General features: G+C 41.1%; 1 long non-coding RNA gene across 1 annotated transcript; it reads right to left on the bottom strand.

Annotated features, from left to right (window-relative positions):
• Positions 1–10,212: 10,212 nt before the first annotated feature.
• LOC127140278 (uncharacterized) lies at positions 10,213–13,182 on the bottom strand. The gene is made up of 5 exons (XR_007810774.1): positions 12,842–13,182; positions 10,986–12,386; positions 10,841–10,874; positions 10,584–10,627; positions 10,213–10,487 (listed from the first exon to the last, which is right to left on the bottom strand). It is a non-coding gene; the product is annotated as an uncharacterized LOC127140278 (long non-coding RNA).
• Between the last annotated feature and the right edge of the window lie 3,353 nt (positions 13,183–16,535).

Below are 16,535 nucleotides of genomic sequence, written 5' to 3'. Positions count from 1 at the left end.
AAGGGACTCTTGTTTTTAACTTTTCTATCCAGAGGGCCTCGTGTCTCCTCCATTGACCCTCCGTCCACACCAGGTTGGATTGAAGGCCAGTGATGGAAAGATATTGGATTGGGTGAATTTGGAAGTGTTGAACCAGTGGGGTGGTCAGTCTGTCCTCCCCAATGGTGTACAGATGCTGCTTCAGGCGTGCTAATAGTGGTTGGCCTGTTTCCCCTATGTAGATTCGATTGCAGGCATGACAGGTTATAGCGTAGATCAGGCTCCTGGTTTGGAAAGAGAGGTTGTCCATTATTGGGGCGTTGGCTCCCTCGTGTGGGTTATTAAGGAATTTTCTGGGGTGAAAAGCCCAATGTTGTCCTCTTTTTTGACCTGGTCCCTGTCTTTGGAACTTAGCTTTTACCAAAGTATCTTTGAGATTTTTATTTTTTCTTAATGCTGAGATTGGTTGGTAATGCTTAAGTCGGTCGTGCTGCATCATAAATTTGTTGATTTCTTTAAGTTGATTTTGTAGGGGTAAGTAAAGTTTAGAATAGGTGGTGATCAGGGGGACTATTTTATCAGGGTCTCTGGTACAATTCTCCCAGTGATGTCCCTGCCCAGCAGCCCCAGCCAAGGGATCATCCTGTGAGCGAGTGGGAGCGAGGGCGGCCAGAGTGGTCTTTTTTATGGTTCGTAGGAACCTTCTAGAGTAGCCCCCTTTTAAAGAGAACCGAAATTGATTTCTGCATGTCTGCTTCGCAGGATGAGATTCTATAGAACAGAATAATTTGAGATTTAACTATGCCTCTAAATGTGTGTTTGGGGTGGTAGCTGGCCTTATGGAGAAGGGCGTGAGAATCGGTGGGTTTGAAGAAGGTCCGAGTAAGGAGTTTTTTGGTGTTATTGTTTAAATTTTCCAAAAAGACTGTAGTGTCTAGAAAATTGACCTCAGAGGGGTCTAGGTTATATTTAACTTTAATGGAGGAGTGGTGATTGTTTAATATGTGGATGAATTCTTGAAATCTTTCCTCCCTGTATTGCCAGGCCCCAATGATGTCATCCAGGAATCTGAAATAGAAGCAGAGACACTTCTCCAGTGCTTCCCACTCCCACTTGCTCATGTACAGGTTGGCGTAGGAGGCTGTGTAGCGGTGTCCCATTGCCATCCCTTCCACTTGCAGATACTGCTTCTGATCAAACTCAAAGTCATTATAGTTCAGGCATACCTCCAGGAGTTGTAGAACCTCAATGTCAGGCCTTTTCGAGTCTGGATACCTCTGTAAGATGATTTTGACCGAGGCCCATCTCTGTGTTTATGTTGGTATACAGGCTGTCTGTGTCTAAAATAAAGTAGCTCTGTCATATATGAAGTGTTTGTGTCATCCTTTTCTTCTTACTATTATTCAAAAACAAAAGATAACTGCTTCAGAATCACAAATGTCATGCACAACAACAAATCCTACTACACACACACACACACACACACACACACAAAGGCACATTGTTGGACACCGGGTCACCTTGACTCAAAGGACAACGCAAGGGTTAATAGAAATGTTTGTCAAATTCATGGACGTGGCCAAGGGGAAACATTTTCCCTTCTGTGGACTCACAGTGAGTCCTGTGTCTGAAAGTCGTCCTGTCTTGGCTTCTGCTCGCTCATTAAGCTCAGAATTAACAAATGCTGTCAAGTGAAAGGAGAGGAGAAAGTAAAATCTCACCCACTTAATTAAAAATGTTTATCAAAGTCTAAAGTTCATTAACAGTCAGGATGGAAACAGTCAGCGGACGAGGAGAAACTTGGTGCCTTCTATGGGCACTTGAACTAAGGCCAGTCAGTCAAAATCTGCACCTCTTCTGCACTTCTTTTTGGCGCTGAGAAAGCTCAGAATGAAAAAGTGCTGTCTAGTGAAAGGAGAGAAGAAAATGACATTTCAGTCACTTTAATATGAATTTTTATAATTTTTATAATGTTCATTTACAGTCGGGATGTATGGAAACGGTTTGCGGCCGAGGGCGATCTTTTTCCCTTCTGTGGACTCACAGTGAGTCCCGCGTCTGAAAGTCCTCCTGTCTCGGCTCATTAAGCTCAGAATTAACAAATACTGTTACTAGTGAAAAGAGAGGAGAAAATGACATTTCAGGCACTTTAATAAAAAATGTTTGTCAAATTCTATTGTTCATTAACAGTTGGGATGTATGGAAACAGTCTGTGGCCGAAGGGAAATATTTTCCCTTCTGCACTTAAAGAATGAACTTTTTGGGATAGTAAAATGTATTAAATTTTCTGTCATAATTTCTCCAAGATGATATTAAGATTCAGTGAGAACTACAATTTTTCGAGTAGTATATACATTTATACATATTTTTTTGATGTAATAAATCAATTGTGTGAAAGGAGTAAGTTTTATTATAGATTTGTTCATACAGTTTAAATGTTTAACAGTCACTATACATCAACCTATACTAAGTAAATTTTAATATCTCTTTGCAGTCTGTTTGAATCTGTGCATGCGCTTTTGAAAAAAAAAAAATATATATATATATATATATATGCTACGCTTTCTCCATGCACAGCAAAACTATGTGGTGCATAAAATTACAGTGTGCGACAGTGTGCACGTCTGATGTTGCTCACAGTGCTCCAAGGAATTCTCAGGGAGTCTGTGTGTATGCTGAGACATATGAAAAATTAGGGGGAACATTGAGTAGGCCTCCTTTGTTAAGAGATGGTCATGCAAAAATTGTAACTTCAGGGCATCAAAACGTTTAGCTCTCTTAAAACATTACAGATTGAAACATCTACACGCTGGTCAAGGCCGGTCACTACCTTGCTTGTACTCAGATTGTTCATATTCATTTGTGAATCTTTTGTCAATTCAGATCAACAAGGAATTCAGAAGAATAACTACAGTTTCCCTGGAGCAGAGCTTCATGTACAGATTTTTGACCACTACACACCAAAACTTATTGCCCTGATGAAGGCCAAGGGAGGTGATGTGGGGACCAAGCTGAGGTCGTTTCTGGACAAACTGAGTCAGGTGTGTTTGTCCAAAATTATGCTTTGGTGACCTCAGTGTACAAATATAAGGCAGAAAAGTGCCTAAAATTCTGCACTCAAAGTTCCCACACAGTGTGTGACACGGAAGGTACATGTATTAATTTTGACCCTGTCTTTAGACGTGAATGTGCTTGGATAAAGACAATTCAATGTTCAACTGAGGGCAAATGATTCCGCTTGCTCCGTACACTCAGATCACAGCTCCTTGCTCCTCATATGTTCTTGTGCTCTCACTTTACACATCATTGTGTCTAAATAATATTTTGGCGTTGACACAATATTAATCTGTTCACAGAACCAAATTGAGATGAGACGTGATGCTGTTATCAAGCAAGTTGAGGAACTTTTTGAAGATTTCCTGGTAAAGCATGATTTTATTTAAAAGCATTTTTAATGACGCCTTTTAAAATTTTAATGTTATCATGTTATCATCACAGTTAAAGTTAACCCTAAGGTAAGAGAGGAGGTAAAGGAAGATATGAAGATATTCTGCTCAGCTTTGGCCCAAATGGCACAAAGCAAACAAATTCTTATATCACTTCCAAGAACAAACTAAATAGATTCAAATTATGTATACTCACAAAAATCTTGGATTACAAAGCCATAGGGTTTCCTAGCACTATAAAGTTGCAAAGGCACACAATTTATGGCTGAGCGCAACATTCAAGCAACATTCATTTGGGGGCTACAGTCTGTGGACTGAAACACTGAAAGTGATGATTAATTGTATTAATAGTAACTAAGAGCAAGGATGATTGAAAGAAGTGGTATGTAGTATGGGTGCGGTCACTATTGGTAAAGATTTGAAGCCAAGAAGGATTGCAACATAATGGACAGTGCCGGACCGGAGGGATTGCGACAGCATTGCCGGAGCGAGCATTGTTGAAAATAGTTTGGTAAAGGAAGTCAGAGAGGGAGGGTTGGAGAGGTGGCCAAAACTAGATAAAAGGTGATGTACCAGACAACTTATTCGGACTCTTCATTGACCATCAGTGGATCATCACCTAAAGAAGACCCCTCCTCAGCCATCATCAACAGAGCTGGATTCTGTGAACTTTTCTTCACTTAGAATGAAGGAATCTCAGAGACTATTTGCTACTAAGAAGATTCAAGGCAAGAGGAGTTTCACAAAGGATTATTATCATTTTCAGCCACTGCAGTAAAGGATTTGTTCTCCGAAGATTTCTTAGTTCGCCAGACCTAAAGAGAGGAACTGTGAATTGGGCAGGGTCCTCTGGGACTTTGTACAGAGTCAGGAGGCTCACCCCTCACGGGTCCGGCCTGAAAAGAGGATCGGTCAGCTAAGGCCAGGCTGCCAACCCCTCCATCTCTCTCACCAAATTATTCACCCATCCTAGTGACCAGCTTCAGCATTTAATATGGGAATCAGTGAGTTACTCATTCCAGAACTATTCAAATTTTTATTGTGAGATTGATTATAATATTTTACTTTTTATATATGATTATGCTGTATGCTTTGCCCTTGCTAAAATTATATTCAATAAAATTCATAACCTGTAACCTGTAACTGTCCACAAAGGATGATTTGTGGACAGTTGTTTTGTGTTTCTCAGTAAAGGTAAAATACTAGGTCAGAGTGTGTAAAACATCATAAGGTTCTTAAAGGTTATTTCAGCCTCTCAAATTAACAGACCCTTGGAGCTTACAAGGTCACTAAATAATTTCCTAGCACCATACCAAGTGCAAAGATCTTTAAGAGGAGAGCTGTCGCTAACAGGTGTGACTGGTGATCATATCCGACCCATAGGGCTACTCGGTTGGGTGTGACACAAATGGTAGCAGGGTAGGCATCTGGAAGTAGGCAGTTAGCTAGGCGAATCTCCTCGCCACCAGCTTATAATAAGCCGCAGAAACTGTAAGTTGGGTGAAAACACTACAGCTGTGAGCTCGGACCCTTTAAACGGAGAGCTGGTCCAGACCTCCTGTACCGGGGTAACACTGGCAATCCCCCAACACTGGATCTTGCGGGGGGATCTCTGGGGGGGGATCTTGCGTACCCCCCAACACTGCACTATACTTTTGAAGTGTTTGAAGTTACTGTCTTAAAAGCTATTGCCGTGGCAAATACTGCTGCTGGTACACCCCAAATCACTTCTACATCTTGTAAATGACTTAACCCTTAGAACGCGAGCATAGCGGCGGCGATACGCGCACTCATATTCTACAAAACATTAAATTACTCCTCAACCGTTTATGATAGAGACAAACCTTAAATTTTTCCGCTTTCCAATGCAACCTGAATGGTACCTTTGCGACATTCAATGCCACTTTACAGTGCTTATAATTGCATCATATGTCAACAGACGCTTGCCGGCTCACTGCAGCGGGAATTTCATGCAGTTTGTCACTTGACAGGAGCGCGCAGCAGCTGTAGGAGAGACAAAATTGTAAAATGAAAAGATTTAACGTAAAACAGGTTTTAGATAAATTTATTTGATGAAGACGAGGACACTGGACATGACAGCGAGGTCAGACCCTGACAGCTGGCACACGGATGAGGACTATGAGGAGGGCACTGATCCATTTGAAGATGAAAAGTAAGTAACGTAATGACAGGCTATGTTGTACCTATTCATTTGTCTCATTGTGCAATGAAAAACACAATTTTATTAATCATTCTTGTGTGATTATGCTATTTTATTAAAATTTTGTGGAAAATTACTATTGATTATCAATTCGCGGGCGCGCTCAAAATAGAGAGGGAAAGTAGCCAGACCCTAATGAACTAGCATGAGTAAAGCTAGCAGATGTGCAGGTCTATCTATCTATCTATCTATCTATCTATCTGTCTATCTGTCTATCTATCTTTGTCTGTCTTTCTCCCTCTCTCTCAGCCTGCATGCATCTCTCCCTGTCTGTCTCAGTCCAATTATGTCTAAATAATACTTTGAGCAGTGCATGCGAAAGAGAGGGAAAGTGTTCTGGCTGTAATGAACTAGCATTGGTAGAGCTAGCAGATGTTGAAGAGTGTGTTATTGTCTTTATACTGCTAAGTAAAAATACTCAATTGAAAATTAATGTAAATGCTGATATAAGTAATGATGAAAATGTTATTATGAATTGAAACAAATGAGAATTGCACTTTTTTTACACTATTTTTTGCCTTTAGCTTAAATGATGAGACTGCCCCATCTGCCCCACAACTCTCTGCACCCCTCACTGTATCATCTGGCCCACCTTCCACTCCAACAATAGCATCATCAACAGCACCATCATCAACAGGAGCATCAAAGTCAACGGCATTATCCTCACGACAATCCACCACATCACCACGGAGATGGGGGAGAGGACGTGGAGGAAGGAGTGGGCGTGGAAGAAGGAGAAAGTATGGACGCCTTCAATCGCAAGCCCCAGCTGACCGAGAAAGGTGGAATGATGTTGAGGAGCTGGACAAATTGCACAGGCTTCCCAATTTCTGCCCCAAAAGACCTCCTGGTCTGCAGACCCTGATCAGTGAGGACAATCCACCAGTCAGACTATTTAGAGAATTTTTTTCTCTCAAAGGGGTGACAACAATCTGCCAGCACACAAACATCAATGTTGCTAAAGAGATTGCGAAAGGGAAAAAATTCAAATGGTTTGAACTGCGGCCCACTGAGTTTTTTCATTATGTTGTGTTATTATTTTACATGGCTATCCTCAAACTTCCCAGGCTTGTGGATTACTGGAGGCAGCGTTCTGTTTTCAGTCTTTCCTTTCCCCGCACTGTAATGACCAGAGACAGGTTCTTGGCCATTGCAAGAAATGTGCACGAGTGACCCGGACAAAGATGTCATCAATGATCAGAAAAAGGGAAGTCCCACTGCACCGTCTCAAGCCACTCTACTGCACCATCAGGGCTATGTGCAAAGCTCTGTGGCAACCCAGGAAACAAGTTGCGATCGACGAGCGCATGGTTGCCACAAAAGCCAATATTGGCATGCACCAGTATATGAAGGAGAAGCCTACAAAGTGGGGGGTGAAGCTTTTTGTGCTGGCCGACTCCAGCAATGGCTACACAACTGACTTCACAATTTATACAGGCAAGAGTAGGGTCACTTCTGGACAGGGACTCTCTTATGACATGGTCATGTCACTCATGTACGAGGCACATCTGGGGAGAGGATATCACCTCTACTGTGACAATTTCTACACTAGTCCTAAGCTCTTCAGAGACCTTTATGAGCGGGGCTATGTTGCATGTGGCACTTACCGGGACACCCGAAGAGACACCCCAAGAACAACAGTGAATGCCCTGACCAAAAAAAGCGCCAGGGGTTCCATCAAATGGATCAGGGAACAGGAGCTGTTGTTCATAAAATGGATGGACACCAGAGAGTGTGCTCCACCATCAACAGACCATTCAGTGGTCAAACTGTGGTGAGAAGTGTTAAGAACAAGGAGACTGAAGAGAAAGGTCATCCCAGTACCTGATGCTGTGATGGACTACAACAAGTACATGGGGGGTGTTGACCTCTCTGACCAGCTCATCCAGTATTACTCGGTGCGCAGGAAGACCAAGAAGTGGTACAGAACCCTGCTCTGGCACTTTATAGCTAGAAGAAGCCCATGTCTCACCTGGAGTTCATGGAGGAGCTGGCTGCTGGTCTGTGTGGTGTCTCACAGGATTGGCCCACCCCAAAAAGAGGACAAGAGTGTTTACCAGTCTGCCTAAACCCTAGTGCGGTGGACAAGGAATCTGGGGGTGCTTCAGGTACCACCATAGGACAGGGAAGGTCATCTGATATGGCCACAAAAGGACACAGATGCTGCGCAAATTGTGGCAAATGTGCCGCCTGGAAATGCAGTCACTGTGATGTTGCATTGTGTCTAGTGGCACACAGAAATTGCTTTGCAGATTGGCATTACAAAAGGGGTCCTGGAGTAGTGGAGCATGCTGCAGAACCTTAGAACACCAAATAGTGGTGTGCAAATAACTGTAAATGTGTAAATAGTTATGTTTACTGGTCTACAGTAACATTGTTCCTCCTTTAGACCTACAGACTTTGTGCCTGCTTGACAGACAAACACACACACACAGACATACACATACAGATGATGCTGTTGTTGATGATGATGCTGTTGTTGTTGATGATGCTGTTGTTGGAGTGGAAGGTGGGCCAGATGATACAGTGAGGGTTGCAGAGGGTAGTGGGGCAAATGGGGCAGTCTCATCATCTAAGCTAAAGACATAAAACTGTTTTTTTTTTTTCATTTTATTTTCAGAAATTTCTGTTCATAGTTACATTGTAAGGGCAACTTTAGCTCTACCTTGTACATAGATTTAAAGATAAGTTTTATAATTTTATTTTTTATCAAAAAAGTTGTTGTGTTGAATGAATTAAAATTCTTTGAAAAAGTCACTGCAGTCTTCCCTATATTGACAGATTGTCTATTTTCCAGTGATACACAGCACTTTCTAAAAAGCCACAGTCACAATAATACACTTTATTATTGTGTTATTATATGATAATTGTTGACTAATTGTAGATTTTTTGCTGTTAGTTGCTGATGCTCAGTATATTGGGGGTCTGTTACTAGTGATAAAGTGCGCTTCCTGCTGTTGTAAATGGAGAAGTAACTGAGCTGTAACTCGCTGAGGAAAAGGTATATTTGCACCAAACTTCATGTGGAGCTCCAAAACACCTAATTACAACCTTTCACACTGAAAAAAACAAAATTCATTGGTTGACTATGGAGTTATTCAACAAAACACAAGTTTTTTTCACTGGGCGTTTTGAATTTATATGTAAAATATGGTATCCTCACACAGAGGTAATGAATGATAGTGACTTAACACTGCACCAGAAAAAAGGGTAGGTTCCACTGAATCATTTGATGTAAAACACTTGATACTGACTGAAAGATTAAGCTCAGAGCTGGCAAAATTATAAATCTATGCCCAGGCGTTTTTTTGTCTATGTAGGCTTTAGGGGTTAAACAACAATTTACAAAGACACTGTCAGCTCCATGGGACCCTCTGCTCACATACAGCTCACCTGGGTCACACAGACTGAGGGCAGCAGCCTTCCTCAGCTTTGACTTTGCTAAAGACTGTGTTGCATGTAGGATGTTGAAAAGCACTATTCCAGCTCTGTGTTGGGTGCAGTGGATTTGTCTGTAAGAGTATGGCACTATTGACACAAACAAATCTTTGCAGTATTTACTGACATATCAATGGCAGTCTTAACTTGTTAACATATTAATTTAGCATTTCTGATAAGTTCATGTTGGTGAGTACAGATTGAAATGTTTATGGAATAGCACACAGTTGAATGAGCATTCAGTTTGAATGAGCATTCAGTCATACTTGGTCAAAAAGGCAAACAATTCTATATCAGTGGGTGCTGAGATGGCAGCTGAGATTTCACTTGAGCCTCTCAATATTCAGGGATGATTTCACACTGTTGTAATGTTGACAAAATAAACAGTTTACTAGTATTGTATTTTAGTTGTGTGATTTGTGATAAAAAAAAAATATTAAATATTAAATGCTAGAAAAGTGAGAAAATGGATTCTGTAACATTTATCAAATTGCTATAAATAACAATTTCAATAAAGAATAACTGATGCTTTTTATAATAATTGTTTTATAAATAATTGTTTATATGCAGTGTCTTCAACAAATAAAACTACCTTCATTTAACCTTTGTAATACACTTAAATCACTTCTTTGTGGTCATGTAATTAATGTAAATAAATTGTGAGTATGTGGATGATATACTCAAATCATTTACTTATGTAAACCTCCATAACACTGTGTTGTTGTACACAACTGGCTGTAAAATGACCTCAGGTAAATTACTATTTCTTCAGAAGAAAGTAGTTCCAATAAAAACTGTTGACAGTAATCTAAATCAATATTAGTAATCACTATAATCAGTATTACAATAATCTCAATCAAGTCACAAGTCTTTATAAATGTAATCACAAAACACACTTTTTGTTGTCACTTTGTATTTCAAACACTTGTTTTTGAACAGTTTGAACATGAGAAAAATCTTTGTAGAAACATGTTTCACTTGTAGTTTGTGAAATGGCAGGTCAGAGTTTTCTTGGCTGAAAAGGAAAACACAAGAGGAGAACAACTTTTCAGACCAGTCTCAAGTTATTACAGGGAAGTTAAGCTGCTTTCAGAGACATTAGCTTCCTACCTTTTACATGAGAGGGTTTACACTTTATAATGCCCTCCACCTCCTCTCCTCTACTCCGATTTTCCTTATTTCTTTCCTTTTCTCGTCTCCTCACTCTCTTCGTCAATCATGTCTCCTCTCCTCTTTCTAAAAAAATGCAGATGGGGGGGGATAATAGTTACATTTTCAGTGAATAAATGTGAACAGATGGATTCTTCCTGTGTATCATGTAGGCAGTATGACATAAACAGATGTTTTTCTTTTTGATGGTGGTGGTTCACTTTTCATATTGTCCTCCACCTCCTCTCCTCTCTCTAGAAGAAAAAAGACAAAAAACAAAAATGTAGAAATCAGGTAAACAGAAGTATAATAATTCATCACTGCACGAAATCTGATAAAGAAATATTTACCTTTTACATGAGGTTTTACACGACATGTTGCCCTCCCACCTCCTCTCCTCTCCTCCCCTCTCGTCTTTTTTCCTCATCTCTTCATGTCTCTTCCCTCATTTTTTCTCCTCTCTACAGAAATAAATGACAGACAAAAGGGAATAACAGTTAAGAACTTCAAATAATGAATTAAATGAACTTAGAATCTGGTAATAACAGTAGATAAATGGATGTTTACCTTTTATATGAGAGGGTTTACATGTCATCTTGCCCTCCACCTCCTCTCCTCTCCTCTCCTCTGTCATCATCTCTCTGAATGAAAAACAGAGGACAAACAGGTTGTAGTTTAAAACTTTAGAAATCAGGTAAACTCAGGTATCATTCATCATTACATTAAATCTGATAATAATATGAAATATTTACCTTTTATATGAGAGGGTTTTCATGTCATGTTGCCCTCCACCTCCTCTCCTCTCTCGTCATCTCTCTAAAAGAAAAACAGAAGACAAGCAGATTGAACTAAAAACTTTAGAAATCAGATAAACAGTGATATAATTCATAATTGCATGAAATCTGATAATACCATGAAAGACTTACCTTCTTCTTCTGAAGGACTCCTCCTCCTCTCCTCCCTGTCGTACATCTTACCTTTTCCTTCCTCTTCTCTTCTCCCTTCTCTTCCTAAATGATTTCTTCCCTATTGTAATAATTTCTTCTCTAACATAACTACACATGCTACCTACATGCTAACTTTCTACAGCTGACCCCTGCCATGAGGCCCTCGTCACTGCAGACTCCTGTCGGTCTAGGGTGGGTGTCAACAGACATGTGAACCTCCTTGACATGGTGTCGCCATCCTTTTCTTTCTCTGTCACAGAGCAGCTTCACTGGGAGGTCGAAACACGTTGGAGGTTCACGCTATCCCTCCCAGATCACACTCGCTCTGTGCAGACACCCTGCCTGAGTCATGGTGCAGCAACAAGAACACCATTCTCACGCTGCATGGCCCCTCAATCAATTCAATTCAAACTAATTCAAAGCAAATCACAGAAGTTCAATACAAAATCATTCACAAAAAATGTAAGGAAATTAAAATGTATAATGATAACGACGTAACGACTCTGGCTTACCTGGAGACCCACCTTCAGCGTTAATGGTCCTTTTGCACCCCATGGAGTCATATGGCTCCCTCCTCTCCATGAAGGACCGGGCATCCTTCACTCACTGCGGTTCAGGCTGGTTCCCAAACAACCCAGGTGGACTGGTTGGCTCAGGTGGTCCAGGGGGGCGCACTTCCAAACGCTGACTGGGTGGCTCAGGTGGTCCAGGGGGGCGCACCTTGGAAGGCTCAGGGGGCGACTCGTTGTCTGGAGACGAGCACCTAGACCAGGAGCGCAAAAAATCAAAGCACAGAGAGAATGAAATACAGCTTATGGGTGGCTCAGGTTGGTCCGGAGACGAGGAGCTAGAAGAGGAGGAGGAGAGAGGAGAGGGAGGAGAAAAGGCGAGGGGAGAGAAGAGAGAGAAGAGCCAGAGAGGGAGGCAGAGGCATCTGCTGGGGGTGCTTCTGCAGGCTCAGGGGGCAGCTGAGGGTCCCTCCTTGGGATCGTCTGGGGAGGAGGTCCTGATGCCTCAACAGGCCAGAATGAGCAGCCTGGTAAGGAGAGAGAAAAGGGAGAAGAGCCAGAGGAGGAGGCAGAGAGAGGTGAGAGGTGAAGCGCTGCAGGAGGCTGCTGCCCCCGGGACCTTATGGAGGACCACCTGAGGGATGATGGAGCGGCTGTGGACAGGAACAAGAAGCGCTGTCCAGGTTTCCTGCTGCATCTGAAGGGAGAAACATATACAACCTTTAGAAGTCTGCTCACATCATATAAACATACCATCAACTGTTACCACAGTGACTTTCATACATCACTGAAATAAAAGTACCACAATGCAATAAAACTATAAAATAATTTGCATGCATTAAATTATACTTAACACAAAATAATTGATTACTTTCTCTTCCAATAATCAGTTGATAGCTCGGAGTATATAATGTTAGGATGAAAAAACTAGCAAATATTCACATCTGAGAAGCTGGTACAAATGAATTTCTTCGGCACTTATGACTAAAAAAATATTTAGACAATAAATTAATGATCAAAATTGGTGCCAATTAATTTTCTGACAATCTACTAATTGACTAATAACCTTAGCTCTAGACAACTGGTTGGTTTCTGGGTGGTTAGGGAAATTAAATTATATTAACATAAAATACCATGTATGTATGTTCTTACCGTGATCTGGCCACGAGCTGTTGAGTGCGCTTCCACAGGGGGCGGCTGGGGGTCCCTCCTTGGGATCGTCTGGGGAGGAGGTCCTGATTGTTATGAACTCTAGTATAGGACCCCAATGCAGAGAACACACACGGGTAAGTTCCAACAGAAGGCTCTTTAATAAGGCACTGATGAAAACACAGGAACAATAGGCAGACAGCGTGGCAGGCGACTGGCTGACTAAAGAAAGTTCTGAGGACACGAGGAACAGAAAAAGCTGCCACTGGAGAACACAGGTAGCCACAGAGAACAGGAGAATCCAAACACAGGTTGCGCTGAGAGCTTGCACACAGGATACAGCAAGGAATACTCTGGCAAAGGGCTGGGGTGAAGGCCGGGCTTAAGAAGGCGAAGGGAGAATGAGCGGAGTGGAAACAGGTGTGTGTAATCAGCCAGCAGGAGGAGACAGCCACACCCCTAGCAACACACCAGCTCTGCAACCAAACAGAAAAAAGGGAAGGGGGAACAGAGAGAAAAAACACGAAAAAAAACACAACACAAAGACAAACTAACCCAAACCATAACACTGATGCCTCAACAGGCCAGAATGAGCAGCCTGGTAAGGAGAGAGAAATGGGAGAAGAGCCAGAGGAGGCGGCAGGAGGGGAGAGAGAGGTGAGAGGTGGAGTGCTGTGGGAGGCTGCCGCCGGGACCCTGTGGAGGGTGACCTGAGGGATGATGGAGCGACTGGGGACAGGAACAAGAAGCGCTGTCCAGGTGTCCTGCTGCATCTGAAGATCGAAACATACACAACAAAAGGTACCGCAATGCAATAAAACTATAAAATAAAATGAACCATAAACATAAATGACATGTATTACGTCATAACACGTCTAACACAAAGTACGTTATCTTTTTTTTTAAACAATCCATTGATTTCTCAGTGTATACAGTGTCAGAAATTAATAAAACAAACAACAAAAAAACTAGCAAATATTGATTTTTGAGAAGCTGGTATGAGTGATTTTTTGTGTATAAAAATGTTGAGATAATTAATCAATTATCAGAATTGCTGCCAATTAACTTTCTAGCAATCCACTAATTTATTAATCAATTATTAAATAAATGTAAGCGGTTTATCAGGTCGGCACGTCACAGTTCACAATCTGACATAAAACTGAATAATATCTATGTGCCGTTCTGTGTAAAATACATCAAAAATATTTTCAAACTAAAAGCCATTGTCACTACATGTATTACTTATGGTGTGAGCGAGAAGATATACAAACGTTATTTTTATTTATAGGCTACCTTTCAGCATGCTAACAGTTCAAGGTGATTGAAGGAGACCGTAAAACAAACAGAAATTAGCTTTTGGTTTCTTTGGGCAAACTTAAGACAGTCAAAGTCAGTCCCATTTGGCTAATTTACACTGGTAGTTGAAAAATATTTCCAATATTCGAAGTCAATGTTGGACTCAAAGGCAAAATGCATTGAAAACAACATGGTTTTATAATTTGAAAAAAAATCTCACTTTTTCCAAGTAAAAATCCTCGTTGGTGACAGTAGCTGTCAGTTAGCTGCTCGGGTGCGATGAGAAGTCCTTGTTGAAGTCTTTTTCCTAAATGTAATTGTCTCTTTTTTCAAAGAACTCCAGTGCAAATAGAAAGCCAACAGTTTTCTGACCATCTGGAGTTTGTTTGTGTTTAAAAGATGATCGGTTCTGAATGATGCACCTTAAAAAAAACCATGGTAACAATGGAACCTTCAGGTATGTTCTAATAGCACGGGCGTTCTGGCAGAACATCGCACGGTTTCATCCAATCAACATGGTGACGCCCGGAGAGAAAAACACAGTTCAAGCTCACATGGACTCACAGTGAGTCCCGTGTCTGAAAGTCCTCCTGTCTCGGCTTCTGCTCGCTCATTAACCTCAGAATGAAAAACTGCTGTCTCCACACTGTAAATGCAAACATTGTCCTGACTAAAGCTAAAACAGTGCATTTAAACTTAATTCATACTAGTTTTTTAAGTTTACTTGCTCACACTGAGTTTTCTGTACTTTTGATCAACAAACTTATTTCATTTAATTCTATGTACTTGGTTTAACTGAGTGTGTAGCTTGGTTTGTGGTATGAGACCTAAGTTACAGAACTGTATCCCCCTTGCGCATGCCCATTTCCGGTTGGCGCGCATCTACCACTTTAAGCAGAGGCCAACTCGGGGAGCGGTCAAAGCCAGCACAGAAGGTGAAGTTGACTTTGGTAAGTGTAAAGCTTTTGTTTATAATCTTGTCAATATAATTTATTTTTTGGAATTTATAGTTGTTCGAAGAAACCAGCCTGCAACTCCGGCTCTTCGACTTTCTGAGGCATTGGCATGTTAGCTTGTGTATGTGTGTGTGTGTACGTGCGCACGTGTACACAGAGCAGACGTTAAAAATTTAGCAGCAGTTCAACATGAGTGAATCTGAATAAAAGTGCTTTGACTCGGTCTAAACGACCTGAAATGAGCCCCAGTGTATTGTAAATCTACAGCATATCTCCACCTGTTGCTGCACCAGCCCTACTGTCTGTTAGCTGCTGGATTAGCGTGCGCTGCTAATTTAGCTGTTTTTCTTAACCAGTTAATTTAACGGCTGTGGAGGGAGCAGCTTGGTGCTTCACTTACAGGCAACAGAAGTCAGTATCAGGTGCACTCATGCTCGTGCTGGCGTGTAAACCTTGGCTAAAGTCAGTCCAGAAGCTGTGTGTAACGTTAGTTAAGTTAAAGTTTGTTTGTAGTTTGTAGACACAACATTCAAACTGAGATCCTCTTCTCTGGCTCAACTGTACATGGCCCTGCCCCTTACAGCAGTCAGACCTGACCCAGTAAAGAAAAGGGAGTACAGTCCGAGTGAAGTGCTGCAGCAGCAGGCGTGTTAAATTTCAACTTCTGTTAACTTGGGTTATGGGGAAAAACACTGTAACACCTTCAAATTAAATTATGGACACAGATGTTGAAGACCTCTAGATAAAATATAATTTGACTCTCACTGAATAATTACAGTATTTTGTTGAATTCTGACACCTTGCTCTGGCTAGTGACTTAACCCAGTTTGTTTTATTTCATGTTTTATTTTCAAGTAATACATTTTACCTGCATAAGGAGATTTTCATAGACACTGCTGTCTGTTTTATTGCACAAATTTGAAAACTATTGAAACAAAATTGATGACATGACTGTTAAAATTGTACTTAGTGATAGTAATATTTCTTTTATGTTTTTTTTTCCAGTTGGTGGCAGTTTGACAAGACATATCCTCCGTCACCAAGACTTTGTTGGCCACCAGGTCACCAGATTCTCTTACCCAGCCAGACCAGCTCAGCAACCGCAGCTTTTTGTCTCACTAAAAATCCATTACAGATGGTATTGTCACTCTCAGTAATTTTCTATGTCATGTTTATTTTTGTGTCTTAATTTGATCCACCACTGCAAAATTATTATATTAAAAATGTTTGTTAGAAAGCAGAATGGGAACCTAACAAGCTAACATCTCAAAGGGCAGGTTGCTAATATCAAATATTTTAACATTAGTCATTTATAGGTGGCCACTGTCTCTTTTAGTCAAACTTATTGTTGTATTTCATGTGTGTAGTGTCTCCTGGAAGAGGCATGCAGTGGACATGTAGGTTTTGCACTTTTGTCTCTCCAAAATGAGGCGAGCTATTAAAGC

This window comes from Lates calcarifer, unplaced genomic scaffold (genome assembly GCF_001640805.2).
Source record: "Lates calcarifer isolate ASB-BC8 unplaced genomic scaffold, TLL_Latcal_v3 _unitig_4416_quiver_461, whole genome shotgun sequence".
NCBI classification, from domain to species: Eukaryota; Metazoa; Chordata; class Actinopteri; family Centropomidae; genus Lates; species Lates calcarifer.
This window is presented reverse-complemented; position numbering and strand designations above follow the sequence as displayed.